Source organism: Dasypus novemcinctus, chromosome X (genome assembly GCF_030445035.2).
Source record: "Dasypus novemcinctus isolate mDasNov1 chromosome X, mDasNov1.1.hap2, whole genome shotgun sequence".
In the NCBI taxonomy this organism is placed as follows: domain Eukaryota; kingdom Metazoa; phylum Chordata; class Mammalia; order Cingulata; family Dasypodidae; genus Dasypus; species Dasypus novemcinctus.
Window position 1 is genome coordinate 141,067,151 of NC_080704.1, and position 15,534 is coordinate 141,082,684.

A 15,534-nucleotide genomic window follows, 5' to 3' on the forward strand; every position below is an offset into this window, starting at 1 on the left:
TTGGAGAGGATGTGGAAGAATGGTAACACTCATCCGGTGCTGGTGGAAATGCAGAAGGATCTAGCCATTCTGGAGGACAGTTAGGCAGCTTCTCAAAAAACTAGCAATTCCCCTGCTGGGTATATATGCAGAACATCTTAAAACAAGGACACAAACTAATATATGCACACCAAAGTTCATAACAGCACTATTCACTATTGCCAAAAGTTGGAATTAACCCAAATGGCCATCAACAGATGAATGGATGAAAAAAAATGTGGTATATACATGTCATGGAATACTTCTCAGCTATAAGATAGAATACAGTAGAAGCACATGTGATAACATGGGTGAATCTGAGGACATTATGTTGAATGAAGCAAGCCAGGCATTGAAGGACAAATATTACATGAAGTCCCTTATATAAAATAAGTAAACCAATCTATCTCAGCATGCTAGAGACTGGATTATAGGCTTGAAGGATGCTAGGGGAGAGGAAGATTGTGAGCTGACATCCACATGGGTGAAATCTAGGATAACCTGAAAGTAAGTATTTCTACAGGGAAGGGATAAAATGGGGGCATAGGGATAACTTTGGTTGGGGCTTTGGGGGCTTAATGGGGGTTAGGGATGGAAGGATGGGTCAGATGGCCAAAGAATTTGTGGAGCCTTTGGGGAAACTTTAGGACATAGGAGATTGTCAGGTATGTGGTTGTATGTTGAGAAAATTCATTAGAAAATATAATAAGGAAGTTTACCTGTTTAAGAGGCTTAAGGGTTGACATCTGACATAGGGCAATGTTCTAGAAAGTGTGTGAGTGCTCACTTTTTCATAGTGCATTGAATCATTGGATAGAGACCCATAAAATGAATCTGAAGGTATACCCACATCCTGGGGAGGACTGAAGTTTTCAAATAGAGGGAAATGTGTATCTCTAGAGAATTGGTGTCTCCCACTGGGTTAAGGCAGTAGAGTATGTCAAGGCCCTCAACATTGTTGCAATTATCTATGAATATGGTACTTTAAGTAATGAAGATTGATTGTACTGTGGGCCCTGTGGGGAGGGGGAGAGAGGTATTGAATAGATGGAATCAGGGTAAAGGTGGGTCAATGGAAGCGTTCCAAAAGATCATGCATTGATGGATATAGGACATGTTAAATTACACCAAATATGAATAAAAATCAATAGGCTAAAATGTAAAACATAATGTAAAACATAGGATAACTAATAATTTAGAAAATTGTATAGTCTAAAATATAAACCATAATGTAAACCAAAATGGAACCTTGGTTGAAAGCTATGTTTAAATATCTGTATAGCAGCTGCAGTCATAGAATATGAACATGTAAAATGATCATTGCTAGAGGTGGAGGCGTCTTCGGGACATGGAGCTGCCCTGGATGGTGCTTCAGAGGTAATCACCGGACATTGTAAATCCTCACAGGGCCTACCTACATGATGGAATAGAGGAGAGTATGGGCCATGATGTGAACCAATGTATATGAGGTGCAGAGGTGCCCAAAGATGTACTTACCAAATCCAATGGATGTGTCATGATGATGGGAACGAGTGTTGTTGGGGGGGGGGGAGAGGGGGGGTGGGGGGGTGGGGTTGAATGGGACCTCACATATATATTTTTAATGTAATATTATTACAAAGTCAATAAAAAATAAAAAAATTAAAAAAAAATGATCATTGCTGGGGAAGGGACAAAGTGTTTGATGTTGAATATGTGACAGTACACTATATTATATATGTGAATTATTCTGATCTAAAACATTTGTGGAGACAAAAGTAATAATGAGGAGAAAAAAAGAAAGGATGTAGACACTGAGGAAGGAATGAAAGAAATTGTCCTCCCTCTGTACATACAGGGCAACACCTATTGCAGTGATGAAAGGCAAAATGTCAAAAACAATGCTTTTTCATTTTCTTTCATATTTTGATATCCCAATTTATTTTCCTTTATTTAATTTTTCTAAATTAGTATGTGTTCTATAACATTTAAAGCCATCACTATATTCCATTTTACTATTAATGGAACCTGGCAATATATTAGGCTTCATTTTTGAAGAAGTTTTGGTCCACAGAGAGGTTCAACTGTAGCAGGGGAGGAACACTGGTGTAGGGTGTTATTGATGGGGGGCACATGTTTGGGATAGAGTTCTCCAGGGCATTTATGCAGGGTACATAAAAATGTTTGGATATTTTCATGGTGGTTACAGTTAAAAACGACAACTGAAGGTGTGCTGAGTTCCTAGCCAGGGGAGATCTATCATAAATCCTAATGGAACAGCCACAATCCCCCAAGTGCAATGGCAAAGACCAATAAAGATGGATGGTCCAACAATGAGCCCTTAATCCTGATGACTATGCTTATGAGCCTGTGTGCCTGAAATATGAACTAGGCCTAGAGCTTCAGAATGTCTAAGAGTTAGCTCCTAAGAACCTCCATGTTGTTCACATGTGGACATTCTCTAAGCAAAACTATGCATGTAAAGGTATTACCTTCCCCCCAGCATGGGACATGCTAAGGATAAGCCTCCCTGGTGCTTAGGGATTATTACCAAGCACCAGCTGATGATGTAACTAGAAAAAGACCTTGAATAAAAGGGTCAACAAAGACCTGCAGAATATCTCAACCTTTATGTAATATCAGGTGTTTAAAACTGCTTTTTGACTTTGAATAAAAGGAGGAAATGGAAAGTACAAATGAGTTTATATGGCTTTGAGTCTCCAAAAAAGAATCAGGAGGTCATCAGAGTGGTAGCGCTTATGCACACCTCAGCAGGGTCCCACAGAGAGCCAAAGTAGACACAAGCCCAGGTACTGGTTCTCCTGAGGGCTACAGAGATCCACAGGATCTATGGTCATGGCAGATGGCTCTGGATTTCAGTGCCATGTCTGTTGGCCCTACTTTGGAGTTTGTGTTCCTGAGTGTGATGGAGTTGGACTCAGATGTGACCTTTCTACACATGCCTCTTCTGTCACTTTTACTGGACCTGTGATTGGTACTGGGATTGGTGTATACTCAGGAGACCTGAATCTCTGGACTGTCCATGTGACAGCCAGGCCCTAAGCCCCAGCAGACTTGCAACTCCTACCCTCTGGTTTATTGGTCTTACCCAAGCCAGTGAACAGGGTTTCAAAGAAGGTCAACCACCGTATCAGGTAGACAAGATTGCCTACAGCTGCAAGTCAGAAAAATGCATCCATCACCCATGTGGAATCTAAGCCCCCTCTCAATATAGAGGTGGAGTGGACATAAACATCTCAGGGTCCACAAGATGGAAGAAGAGAGTATGGATTTGAATGGACTTACCGATATTCTACTATGGACCTATTTTGATTAGTAATGGAAGAAATTATAGCATTGATGTGGAGAAAGTGGCCACGATAGCTGCTGAGGGTAGGAAGAGGGAAAAAGAGATATGCTTTGGGGGCATTTTCAGGAGTTGGAGTTGTCCTGGGTGGTACTTCAGGGACAGGTGCTGACATTGTATGTCCTTCCATGGCCCACCTGGTGGCCTGGGGGAGAGTGTAAACTATAATGTAAACCATTATCCATGTTGCACAGCAGTGTTCCAAATTATGTTCACCAAATGCAATGAATGTCCCACAATGATGAAAGAGGTTGTTGATGTGGGAGGAGTGAGGTGAGGGGGGTGGGGGTTATGTGGGGAATTCATATTTTTAATGTAATATTTTAAAAAATAGAGAGAAAAAAAATCAGTGAATAGGAATCATTTAAATATATATATATGTATCAACTTTAAGTAATAATTTAATTTTTAGTCAAATGTTCATTTAATTACCATATTCCTTTGCTCATACCATTATATTATTTACTATTAGAATTTAAAAATATGCCCTCCATATAGCATCAAATATTATCAATGTATGCATGTCTTTGAAATAAAAAAAAACTTAAAAAATAATATCTATTTCAGTGGCAGTGTGGGGTTTTGTGTGTTTTTTCATGTTTTTGTGCATGTGTGTGTGGAATGGAAGGCCTTAAGCAAATAGTTGGTTTTAAAAACAAGCCAAATCTGAGATCCTCAAAAGATTAGTAGATTCATTTAAGGAGGTTTTGCTTAAAGAAAATCAGATAATGTACTACTTGTTTTTGAAATCCATCACACTATAAATACTGATTAGCTGGAAATTATTTCTTTCCCCCTTCCTTTCTTTAAGGGAAATATAATTACACTATATGTCAGCAAAAGGATTTCAAGGCAGCAAATCCTCTCTGAGAGACGTTAGCAGCAGACATTCACAATGGATTCTTTCTAATACCTTGTTTTGCTGAGAATAACCTACTTTATTGGTTTAATCTCAAGGGTTTAACCTGGCTTTGCTACATATATACACATTTTTTCAATTAAAAAGTCAAGATTCCATGGATATTTCAAAATTCCCTTTGTTTGTATCAGGCAGAATACATGATGATGCCATTCTGTAAGAATTGTAGGAATTTATTTCTAAATACAGGCATTTGCTCATGTTACCTTTGGAACACACCTTGATACTCAGCTGATGAGGTAAGCCAATAATAGATTAGCTGCATTGCATGAATGTACTCTGTTCACATTATTTCTAAACCATGCTTTTAGCTCACAAAACCCTTTTCTTCTTTCTCAATTATTACTCTTCTTAATGTAAGAAATACTAAACCATGAAACAGTAGAACTTAAATGCTGTGAGAATTCATTACCTTAAAATATTGAAGTCTACACTTTTACCCTCACTCATTCTTTTTAATCTAAGGTCTATGTTTTCATCTCTACCTTACAGAGCCAATATACAAAATTCTTCTCTTAGTATATAGCTTAAGTATAACCTAGATTATTATGAATTCATCAACCACAAGCAGGGCAATTGTTAAAAGAAGAGTGCAAAAGTAAGTGATTTAAATTGGCTTACCATTCAGGTGGGGCTCATGATAATTTTGGAGAACAGACTATGCTGGAATTTAAGTTTTATAAAGATCCAGAAGAACTCCCAGGAAGATGGAGGATTAGAGAAATGCAGGATTCACTTCTCTCCAAAAAAATAGAGGACAGGCAGAAACTACCTAGAAAAAATATTTTAAGGTATAGGACATCATGGAAAGGCTAGCCACCACTCAGAAGAGAGAGGGACAAAGAAAAAGAAAAAGACTCTCAATGGGAAAAAATTTGTGATAAAAACTGCAGGTGAAGCTGCTCGTACCCATCCCCCACACCTCAGAATGCACCATTTTAAGCCTTATGGTCTCTGGCAGGTGGCTATGGACAGAGGGGCCACAGGGATCCACTTCAACAGGAAAAGTGATAGAGAGGAAACATCTTAAAGCTGATTCAGCTTTTGACCAGAAAATTACATTTGCTGTGTCCCAAGAATCCTTCTAGGTCAGGTGGGGCCACATTGTTTGCCCTGGGAACCAGCAGGGAACTAAGGAGATTTGACCCCCTTAAATAACCTCCATAATGACAAGGACTGGTTGTTAAGGATGCAGAGGGGAGTGGAAATATTTGCCACCCAGGAAAAGGAAGGGCCTGTCAGGGAAAAAAAAAAAAGAGAGAACATCTTTTAAGGAAGTTTCATTTGTGAGGTTCTGAATAGTCCTGAGGCAGGAAACTCTGTCAAATTTTCAGTTGGTGTTACAGCAAACACTTCTGACCAGGGTTTGAGCTGAGAGGTCTGCCAAATAGCACCATCAGCTATTTATCTATTTAATGAGATTCATTCAAATCTCCTAAATCAAATCAATTATTTTAAAGACAATATGGCTAAAGAGATAAAGGGCATCAAGAAGACACAGTAATAGGGGGCTTCTGGGAAAAATGGCATTGCAGTATGTGCACAAGCCTCAGCTCTCTCAATAAAACTATAGAGAAAAGGCAAAAAACTATCCAAGGGAGCTGATTAGGGGATCTGCAGAAAAGGAGAGTGTTTCACATCATCCAGGAAGGAGAGGAATATAAAGACAAAGAGACCAGATGAAAATTGTTAGTTACTTGCCCCTGCGGATGGGAACAACACAGATACACCAACTTCAAGGCAAACAGCCTCAGTAAAATTCCTGGCTCACTTCAGCCAGCTGAGAGGGGAAATAATGTTCTCCCTGGGAGGAAGAGAGGCCTGGTGGGGAGCAAAGAGTGGTTTCTTTTCAGTGACTTTGGCCAGCTGAGTCCCCTTGGATTCTCTAAAATTACTCTAGACACAGCCATCAGCATGAGCCATAGTGGGCATTTTCAGAACAGTCGACATGCAGCTTATGAGGTCAGCACTGCCTCTTGAGGAGGCCTGACCCTTCTCCACAGCTTCTCCCATTGTCTCATAACCATATCCACCAATGTGAATACTAATTCCCCAGCTGCTTGCCTTAATAGATTCAAGAACAAGGGTAAAGACATTACAGGAATGAGGTGGCAGCCTATAGAATAAATGTGGAGCTAAAGAAAGCTAAGAAGGATGACCAGATGCTGAAAAGGAGAAATATCAGCTCTTTTTCTGATGACACTACTTCTCCATTGCAGGAAAACCGTAACAACCAGGGCACTGTAAATTAGTCTGCTGATGACATTGTCAAAGGCATAAATAGCAACAATTTGAAAAGCCAGAGGAAATTGCTTTCTAGGAAGAAACAGCTCCCCAAAGACAGCATAATCCATGCTGTTTTGATTCCAAAATTGTGTCCTTCTTGGTCAGACTGCTTGTACTCCCATTCAGCTTGAGCCTGATTTGGCACTCACAAACATTGCTTCTGGGACATCAGAACAGACCAAGGCTGTGGTAGATGGAGGTACTATCTCAGCATTCATTTCTCTGTTGGCATCTCTGCATGTTCACTTATGGGAACAAGCTCTTTGGACTTTAGGAAACATTGCAGGTGATGGCTCATCTTTCCAAGACTTGGTTATCAAGTCTGGTGAAATTGATCCTCTGTTGGATCTACTTGCAGTTCCTGAAATATCATCTTAATCACATAGTTACTTATGTAAACTTTCCTGGACATTTTCAAACCTTTGTTGAAGCAAGAATCCTGAACCCCTGTTAGATGCTGTTGAGCAAATTTTTCCTACTCTAGTTCATCTGCATCCTGATGACCTGTAAGTATTAGTAGATACCTGCTGGGCCACTTCCTATCTTACTGATGGTCCAAAGGAATGCATTGAAATGCTTGAGAAAATTGGAGTTGTGCCCCAGCTTGTGAAGCTCCTAGGTGCTCTGAATTGCCAAGTATGACTCCCGCACTAAGTACCAAAGGGAATAATGTTACTGGGACAGATGAACAGACTCAGGTTGTAATAGATGAAGGAGCACTTACTGTCTTTCCCAACCTGCTAATTAACTCAAAAACTAATATTCAGAAAGCAGCTTCCTGGACAATGTCAAACATCACAGTTGGCCATCAGTACCAGATACAGCAAGTAATGAATCATGGATTGGTCCCTTTCCTCATTAGCATTCTTTCTATGGAAGACTTTAAGGCACAAAAGGAAGCTGTATGGGCTGTAACCAACTATACAAGTGAGGAACAGCTGAAGAGATGGCATAACTTGTCAATTGTGGCATAACAGAACCTTTGATGAACCATTTAACAGCAAAAGATACCAAAATTATTCTGGTTATTCTGGATGCCATTTCAAACATCATTCAAGCTGCTGAGAAACTAGGTGAAACTGAGAAACTTAGTGTAATGATTGGAGAATGTCAAGGATTGGACAAAATTGAAGGTCTACAAAACCATGAAAATGAGTTTGTTTTCAAGGCTTAATTAAGCTTTGTTGAGAAGTATTTCTCTGTAAAGAAAGAAGATGATCAGAACGTTGTACCAGAAACTACCTCTGAAGTTTATTCTTTCCAAGTTCAGGATGGTACTCTTGGGACTTTTAACTTTTAGATTATACAGCTGAGGTATAAAGTTATTTGTGCTCTATGTTTGGTATAAGGTTGTCTTGCTGTTTCTCTACTAAGAATTTTTTTAAAAATGTGATTTGTTATATAGAACTTTTTACAGTGCAACTATACTTGAACAGTTCCAAACTGTACATACTGAATGAAGCCTGTCTTCAATGTGTTTCTTATTTCTACATGGAATTTCCTATCTTGTAGTTTGTCCTGTAAACAAAGATTAAATTCCAAAAAAACAAAGACCTCAGCCAGCACTGAAGAACTCCTAGTGAGAGGGGTAAATATCTGATCAGATGGGCTGTCACTACCAACCACCCTGGGAGAGAGAGGCATTAGGTCAGTGAGCGGGTAGGTGGTCAGGCACTTATCAAGCCTTATAGAGAAGGAAGTCCAGAAAGACAGCTTGCAAACTGTTAGAAGCCCAACTCACCTGAGGGAAAAGAGGGCTGGGGGAGCAAGATAAGCTTTTAGAAGCCTGCCTAACTTGTGGAGTGGCTGTACCTCAGAGGAGGAACACCTGCCTCACATATACTAGGTCTCTGGTTCAATTCTCAGTAACTCTTAAGAGAAGGGATCCAGAAGGTTATCCAGCAGGTTGTCAGGCATCCAGCTGCTATCTTGTGACAGGGAAAATACTGTGGCAGTTTAATAATATTTATGAATTCCAAAGTGAGATATGGTTTATGTTTGCAAACTGGTCTGTTTCTCTGAGTGTGATAAACCTTTGATTGTATTAGATTCATCTGAGATGTTTGATTAACTTATGTTAAGATTAAGGCTTTGATTCAACCACATCATTATTGTGCAGCTCAGCATTGAGTCCCAGCCCCCTTTGTGGGCTGATAAAAAAAAAATCACATGGAAGTAGACACACCAAGAAGGTACACAGAGGATCTTGTAACCCTGGGAAGAGAGATGACAATGATAGTTTACAGATGACCTTGAGGGGAGAACAGAGCAGCAGAACCCTGAAATAAACAAGCCCTAGGAAAAGAGATGAGCCTATTACAGCCTACATCTGGGATCAGAATAATCTGGACACACAGAGCTTTTAGAGGAAAGAGGAAAGCTGAACCCTCACAGATATCAGCAGCCATCTTGCATCAATGCATGGCAACATACTTTGGGCGAGAAATTACCTCTTACATTATCTTGAGTTGAATTCTTTATGGTTTTAAAACTGTAAGGTTCTACCCTACATAAATACTTTTTAAAATCCAGAGGATATCTAGTACTTTGGATCAGCACCCCTATGGCTAATACAGTTGTAGACTGAGATTTTTTTATTTTATTTTAGGATTTTCAATCTGTTATTTTATATTCTTAGGTAATTTGTAATATTTTTATTCTTAACTTTATTGGCTGAAAGTGGGTACCTTACATGTGGAAAGCAGGCTGGAGGGTGATTGAGGAGCACTGCCACCCTAAGACATTTCCTAGAGGTCTAAGGCAGAAGCCAGTTTTTCAGGGTTTTTTTTTTTTAAATAATTTCCTTGTTTCCTTTTTTCCTTTCCTTAACTTCTCCTTAGTTTCTTTATTTTTATTCTTTCTTTAATTTTCCCTCATATATTGCTTTTCATTCATTCCATTTTCCCTTGCTTACTCTTCATTTATTTTCTTCTCATCTTTCTGACTTTTTTTTATTCTATTTTTTTTCTTTTTGATTTTTTATTCTAACTTTCTGAAATTATTATTCCTCTGTATTTTTTTATGATTTTTCACTCTTGTTGCTTATTATTCCTGGTGTTTTTATGTTTCCTTTTCTATCTTTTTTTATTACTATTATTCTTTTTTCTTCTTCTCTCTTTCCTATTCTATGGTCTTAGGATTTTTTCAAGGGAAAAAGGACAAGTACAAAGATATAGAATCAGTGGAGCCAAGTGTCAAAGAGGAGCATTAACACATACATACACAAACAAATAAAATCCTAGAATAGTAAGTGAAGCCAACCATCTGAATAGGTCTATCAAATAAACAGATACCTAAACACCAATAAAAAAACTACAAGCAGTACACAGAAACAGCAAGACATGGCCCAGGCTAATAAACCAACCAAAAAAGTAGGAGGAGATGCAGAACATGGAAAAAAAATTAAGGATATGCAAATAAATATCATGAAACAACTTAATGAAGTGAAGGAAGAGATAAAGGATTTCAAGAATACACTGGGGAATATACTGAAGAAATCACAAACATATATAAAAAGATAACAGATCTGATGATGAATAGCACCATGTAAGAAATAAAAAACAGAGTGGACGTACATAACAGCAGGTTTGAACAGACAGAGGAAAGAATTAATGATGCATAAAATAGTACATCTAAAATCAGATGGATAGCAGAGCAGATAGATAAAAGAGAATAATTTCAGCAGAGACACATGGAATTGAACTACAACTCAAAACACAATACAAGTTTTCTAGGCATTCCAGATTGAGAAGAGAAGGGAAAGGGGGCAGAAAGAGAGTGTGTTAGCCAATCAAAGGGGTGCTGATGCAAAATACCAGAAATTGGTATTTTTGGGGGTAGGAGTTTACAGATACCAGGCCATAAAGCATAATTACTTCCTCACAAAAGTATATTTTCACATGTTGGAGCAAGATGGCTGCTTACATCTGTTGGGGTTCAGGCTTCCTGGTTCCCTCTCTTCCAGAGTCTTGCTTCTCCTTGTGTTCAAGGTTCCTCTCTTCCTGGGTCTTGCTTCTCCCTGGGCTCAGGGATCCTCTCCTCCTGGGGCTTGCCTTCTCTTTCCTCTCTGTGCTTACTTCCCAGGGCTCCAGCTTAATGCTTCAGCATCAAACTCCAATATCAAAACTCCAAAATCAAACCCCTTGACTCTGTTTTGCCATGTCTTTTAGCTGTGATTCCCCTCCCACCAAGGGGTGAAGACACAATGCCCAAATGACATGCCCCAATCAAAGCTCTAATCATAACTTAATCACATCCGGGTACAGACCAGATTAAAAATATATTCCAATATCTATTTTTGGAATTATAACTATATCAAACTGCTACAGAGTTTTGCATGAAATAATGGCTGAAAATTTCCCAACTATTCTAAGGCACATGGATGCACATATACACAAAGCACAGCATACCCCAAGCAGAATAAATACTAACAGGCTTACCCAGCCATATACATATCAAATTGTCAAGCACTCAAGCAAAGAGAGAATACTGAAAGGAGCAAGCAAAAAGAGATCCACCATATACAAGGGATACTTGATATGATTAACCACTGATTTCTCATGTGAAACCATGGAGGTGTAAAGGCAATAGTATGACATAGTTAATTGGCTAAAAGTAAAAAAAAAAAAACAACTACCAGACAAAAATTGCATATCCAACAAAGCTGACATTCAAAAACGAGGGAGATTTCAAAAATATTCAGAGAAAAACAAAAATTAAGAGAGTTTGTAAACAAGAAAACTGCCTTTCAACAATAATAAAGGGAGTTTTGCAGGTTGAAAGGAACAAAAGAACAGAAGTGAGAGGGATTAAGGAGAGTGTAGAAAGACAGAATATAAATAAGAATAACTAAAAAGTAAAAAGAGAAATAAACACAAAATATGGCATATATAATCCTTAACACAATACGACTAATGTAAGTGCTGCCTTGAAAGCAATAACATTGAATATTAATGGATTGAACTCCCCAATCAAAATACACAGGTGGGCAAAATGCATAAGGAAATATGATCCATCTATATGTTCTCTACAAGAAACTTGCCTTAGACCTTGGGATGCTAGAAAGGATGCAAATAAATGGTTGTAAATTGATTTTACATGCAAAAAAAAAAAAAGGGTGAGAGTAGCTATGATAATATCAGATGAAATAGACTTAAATGCATATTGATTGTAAGAGACCAAGAATGACACTATATTTTAATAAAAGGGGTAAACTTTCAAGAAGAAAGTACAATCATATACATTTATACACCTAACCAGGTGCACCAAAATACCTGAGGAAAACATTGGAAAACTAAGTGGAGAAATAGATGCCTCTGTAATTGTAGGAGGGGACTTTAATACACCAATATTACCATTAGAAAGAACATCCCTACAGAGAGTCAATATAGAAACAAAGACCTTGAATAATGTGTTAGAGGATCTAGACCTAATAGACATATGCAGAACATTACGACCAAAAACAGCAGGATATATTTTCTTCTCAAGTGCATATGGATCATTCTCCAGGATAGACCACATGATAGGTCACAGAAAATCTCACAACAAAATCAGAAAGTTTGAAATTATACTAAGGAACTTCAATGGACACAATGGAATAAAACTAGAAATTAATTAGGGGCAGAAAGCTAGAATAAGCACAAAGATATCCAAGTTAAACAACATAGTCTTAAACTACCACTGGGTTAAGGAGGAAATTGCAAAAAAAATCAGTAACTACTTTGAAATGAGTGAAAATGAGAACACAAAATATCAAAACCTATGGGATGCAGCAAAATCAGTGCTGAGAGGGAAATTTATAGCCATAAATGCCAATATTAAAAAACAAAAAAGAGCTAATATCAAAGACCTAAATGCACACCTGGAGAAACTAGAAAAAGAAAAAACTAATCTCAAAGCAAACAGAATGAAGGAAATAAAAGATTAGAATAGAGTTCAATGAAATTGACAATAAAAACTCTTAGAAAAATAAAAATAAAAGCAATTTCTTAAGAATATTAATATTATTGAAAAGTCCTTAGCAAGACTAGCAAAGAAAAATAGAGAGAAGATACAGATACATAAAATAAAAATAACAAGGAAGATGTGAGGGTTAGGCTATTGTGTCAACTCAGCCAGGTAATTGTGCCCAGTTGTTTGGTCAAGCAAGCACTGGGCTAACTATACTACAAGGGCATTTATGGACTTTAGTCACCATTGACTTTACTATAGAGGTAAATCATAGATAGCTGATTACAATTACATCAATCAGAGAGATGGCCATCAGCAATGACTGACACTTTATCCAATCAGTTGAATGCCTTAAAAGGGGAAGTGATTCCAACATTGAGTGAGAATTTCCCAGCTCGTCTTTGGATAGCCAGCATCTCCCAGAACTCATCAAGAACCTTCACTGGACTTTCTTTGGAACCTCCGTTTGCAGCGTGCCTGTGGAACCTGGACTTGTGCATCCCCACGGTCACATGGAAAACTCATCAAATTGCATACTATTGACAGATATCTCTTGTTGATATTGTTTCCCTAAAAATCCCTGACTCATACAGAAGGGATGTCACTACTAAACACAGAAAGAAAATTTATTATAAGGGAAACTTTGAAAAATGCTATTCCAACAAGATGGATAACTTAGAAGAAATGGACAAATTTATAAAATCATGCAAGCAGCCTACATCAGTGAAAGAAGAAATTGATGAACTCAACAATCCAATCACAAGGAACAAGGTTGAATTGTGATCAAAAGTCTCCCAACTAAGGATAACCCAGACCAAATTGCGTCATAGGTGAATTAAACAATTTGTTTCCAAAGAAATGATATCAATCCTGCTTACACTCTTTGAAAAAAATAAGTAGAGGGGATACTGCCTAACTCATTCTTTAATACCAACCTTACCCTTATACCAAGGACCCAAAAAGGCACAAGAAAAGAAAACTATAGACCAATCACTCAAGTAAACCTGGATGCTAAAATCCTCAAGAAAAATCTGCTAATCATAGTCAATGATACATCAAACATATTTTAAACTGCAACCAAGTGGATTTCATCCCTGGTATGCAAAGATGGTTCATCCTAGGACAGTCAATCAATATAATGCACCACATTAACAGTTCAAAAGAGAACAATCATGTGACCATCTCTATTGATGCAGAAAATGCATTTGAGAAAATACAGCATTCCTTCTTGAAAAAAAAAAACACACTTCAAAAGATAGGAATAGAGGAACTTTCCTTGACATGACAAAAGGTATCTATGAAACACCCAAAGCTAGCATCATATTTAATTGTAAAATGCTAAAGCTTTTCCCTTGAAAAATCTGGAAAAGTAAGGATGCCCCCTGTCTCCACTAATATTTAATATTTTGTTAGAAATACTTGCTTGAGGACTTAGGGAAGTAGAAGAAATAAAAAGCATCTAAATTGGGAAGGAAGAAGTAAAAATTTCACTATTTGCAGATCACATGATCCTATACATAGAAAGCCCCCAAAAATCTACAACAAAGCTTCTAGAACTGATAAATGAGTAGAGTCAAGTGGCAGGATATATGACTGACATGCAAAAATCAGTAATATTTATGTATACCAATACTGAGTACTCGGAGGAAGAAATTTAAAAAATCAATTTACAATATTAACTAAAAGTATCAACTATCTAGGAATAAACTGCACCAAAGATGTAAAGGACTTGTACACAGAAAACTAAACATTTTTAAAGAAATCAAAGAATACCTAAATAAATGGAAGAATATTCCATGTTCATGGATTGGAAGACTAAACACCTTTAAGATATCTGTCCAACCCTAATTGGTTTACAGAATCAATTCAATCCTAATAAAACTTAAAACAGATTTTTTTACTGTATTGGAAAAGGTAATTATCAAATTCATTTGGAAGGGCAAGGAGTTCAAAATAGCCAAAAACACACTGAAAATGAAAAAAAGAAAAAATGGAGGATTATTGCCACCTGATTTAAAATCCTACTACAGAGCTACTCTTTTCAAAACTGCATTGTGTTGGCACAGGGAGAGGCATACTGACTGTGTTAGTCAGCAAAAATGGCTCTGATGCAAAATACCAGAAATCTGTTGGATTTTATAAAGGGTATTTTTTGGGGGTAGAAGCTTAGAGTTACCAGGCCACAAATATTGTTACTTTTCTCACCAAAATCTTTTGCCACATGTTGGGAAAATATGGCTGCTGATATCTGCAAAGAGTTCAGACTTTTTGGGTTCCCCTCTTCCTGGGGCTCCATTTCTATCTGGGCCCAGCTGCTGTGCTTTCTCCACAAGGCCTTCTATAGACTATCAGACAAATGGCTGTGTCTCTCTCCCTGGAGCTTCTGCAGTGTCTAAAGAGCTGTCTCTCTTCCTCTGTACTCTTCTATGTGTTCATTCCCCAGGCTCCAGCTCAAAACTCCCAACTCTGTCCTTTACCATGTCTTTTCTCTGTGAGTCCCCATCCACCAAGAGGCAGACATTCAATGGCCTACTAACATGGCCCAAATTCCTAATCATAATTTAATCAATTTAAAATGATACCTCTGACAGACTATTTTACAAACATAATACAATAACTATTTTTGGAATTCATAAAAAATGCTGAACTTTTACAATGAAAAATGGAGCTAAATTGAGAGTTCTAGTATAGTTCTTCACATATCTAGCTAACTGATATTCAACTAGACCACCAAGTCCACTTAACTTGGAGAAGATAGTCTGTTCAACAAATACTGTTAAGAAAACTAGATATCCATATCCAAAAAAAAAGAGGATCACCACCTTACACCCTATCTAAGAATGAATCCAAATTGGATCAAAGATCTAAATACTAGTGCCAAGATTACAAAGAAACTAGAGAAAAATGTAGGAAAGCATCTATGAGGTTGTCTAATATGAACTAGTTATATAAACTTATCTCCCCAAGCATAAGCATGAAAGGAAAAAATTAGATACATGGGACCTCCTCAAAATTA

At 37.6% G+C, this 15,534-nt stretch overlaps 1 pseudogene; it reads left to right on the top strand.

Moving 5' to 3' along the window:
* Nucleotides 1-6,231: 6,231 nt before the first annotated feature.
* Nucleotides 6,232-7,869, top strand: LOC101418513 (importin subunit alpha-1 pseudogene; annotated as a pseudogene).
* Nucleotides 7,870-15,534: the final 7,665 nt, after the last annotated feature.